The sequence below is a fragment of the Hippopotamus amphibius genome, chromosome 13 (genome assembly GCF_030028045.1).
Source record: "Hippopotamus amphibius kiboko isolate mHipAmp2 chromosome 13, mHipAmp2.hap2, whole genome shotgun sequence".
Lineage (NCBI taxonomy): Eukaryota > Metazoa > Chordata > Mammalia > Artiodactyla > Hippopotamidae > Hippopotamus > Hippopotamus amphibius.
The window spans coordinates 62313863-62316371 of NC_080198.1; the positions used below are offsets into that span (position 1 = coordinate 62313863).

General features: G+C 37.0%; 1 pseudogene; it reads left to right on the forward strand.

Annotated features, from left to right (window-relative positions):
* Window positions 1-239: 239 nt before the first annotated feature.
* Window positions 240-446, forward strand: LOC130835306 (anaphase-promoting complex subunit 13-like; annotated as a pseudogene).
* The last annotated feature ends 2063 nt before the right edge of the window (window positions 447-2509 follow it).

A 2509-nucleotide genomic window follows, 5' to 3' on the forward strand; every position in this document is an offset into this window, starting at 1 on the left:
ACTGTGCATGGAGCTGGTGCTAAAAGAATCAAAGCCACTTTAATTGTTTTGGAAGAAATGTTTAAGCATTTGCCATTCTAATACAATGCTATCTCGCAGTGTTTTAGTTACGTTTTGGAAACTGGTGGCGAGTTTTGTTTGGTATTTGAATTATAGCGTGATGCTGAGGTTATGGCTTAGCAAATGTAGGTGCAATGCTGGGCTGGGTGCTGATCTGGCAGGATCAAAGCTACAGGAGAATGGAGAGTGAGGTACAGTGAGATGGAAGGATCTTGGATTTAATTGACAATGCTTGGCAAGAAGACAGTCTGCCTTAGGAGAATGTTGTAATACCACTGAAGGAGCTTCCTAAACCTGAGCAGGACGAAGGTGGTGGCACAGAATCTGTTAAAGAATGGGAAATGGAGTGGACTCACTTAGCCTTACAATACCTCCATGAGAACTGACACTCCCCGTGAGAAACTGACACCTGGCTCCTTGCTCATGAATGGAATTTTTAAAAAATACATAGAAAATGTTTTCTTTCAGTCTCCTAATTCTAATCTTTTATCAGCAGATCAACACTCAGAAATGTATACCCACTTATTTTGTGGCAGCAAAGTGCCATGTGAAAATACTCGGCAGAATTAGAAACTGAGATTATTCAGGAATGCAGAATATTTGGCTCTTTGAATCTAAAGTTCTTCGTTTACTAGCTTATGTTTGAACATATTTCACTGAACATTTACCTTTAACTGTGATTTTGCTTTACTGTCAGAGTTTAATAGTTACCAACAATTTATATGTGTGCTGTGACACAGGCTATTGAATATATGAGAGGGAATGGCAAAGAAAGAAGAAGCCAGGCGTAAGGAGAATTACTAACTTCTCATACCACCCCCCCATTCTAAGAAGCGTTCTGAGTGGATGTGTATGAAGTCTGTAGATGTAATGGGTGTGTATCTAGCCCACTCACTGATTACTGGGATTCCTAAGATTTCCATGGTATTTTCAAACTTTGGATAAATTTACAGATTAAAAGTTATCAAACAGTTATGTCTGCTCTCCTTGTAACTTCCCTTGCTGCTGCTGGAAAGGACATTTGGCTAGATGGACCACGAGTTTTATCCAGCAACAGGATGTCTTATTTCCTCAAAGCCTTTCCTGAAACACCATGCAGTCAGCAGTCAGTATTGAATCACACATTTGTATACGAACTTATATTTTGTAAAACACATTCATGGACATTCAGTTCCTGGAATTATTTGCCTCTGTTAAGCTGCCTCTCTTGGTCTCTACACAGACTGTGAACTCTGTGGGAAGAGGCCCTGGCTTATACTTCTGTATCATTCATTGAAAAGCTGGAAACAGTGAACAAAAACAAAATAATAATGGAAAATAGGTCTTACATGTTTGTTTGGGTTTTTTTTTTTTTTTTTGGTTTCCAGTCAGAAATTGCTTAGTAAACTTGAATAGGAAATTCCTGTACATAGATTTGCCTGCAAATACTGGAAGTTTCAGTTTTATTGAATGAGATGACACAAAGTTAAAAGTGGTGTGCTCCTCAAGAACAGTGAGAATAATGCTGTGAGGGTTCTGAGGAAACAGAGGAAATGAGCCCTGACACCATGTAGGAGATGTTTGTAAGCAAATCAAAGAGGCAACGGTTTGAGACTAAGATTTTGGATATCTACACAGAGATGATAGATAAACAGAATTGCCAAAAAAAGAGATTTTAGTTACAGAAAAGAAAAAAATATTTGAGAAACATTTTGGATATAATTAGTATTAAGATGGGAACAGGTCTTTGAAATCATTTGCTAACACATGTATGTGTGGTTTTCTTAGGAAATGATCAAGGCCTTTCATCAAATTCCCCCCAATGCTCAGCTGAAAATTAAAAGAACCACAGCTCTGTAGGAATGCATGGCTTAAACTACAAATTTTTTAAAGAAGCTGTTATTTTTTTCTTAAATTATGCTTTTGATAAGAAATGGTCAAAGGAAATAAGTTTCTAGTGATGTCTGAGTATTTTAATACACTTTTATACTCAGTAGGCAACTTTCTTAGGGAATCACATCAATGGAATGTTCACATAAGCAAAAAAAGATTGTCCTCTCTGAGTTAAAAACATAGAATCTACTCATTTTGAAAGAAAGTAGAGATAAACAGAATCTCTAAAACACTTAGGAAAAAGTGGTTTCCATACCAGGAAGACTAGACCATAATCTGAGTGAAGGATTTTAGCACAGCTCAGGGAAGAATAAAACAAATAAAAAATTAAAAAGAGGAGGTCTGTTTAGGAAGACAGCCTTAAAAATGATTACAGTTATAAATATTGGTATGCCCCATTCTTTCTTAACCCTGTCTGGGAAGAAGCTAGCCTGATCAAGCCCAAGAACCGAATCTGTTTGTCCTGATAGTCTGTGACCCTAACAAAAGGACCTTGGCATGAAATTGTTTTAACCTGATGGCACTTAGCATTTTAAATCATAAATCTTCTTCCCTAGCCACAATTTATAGTCATGAA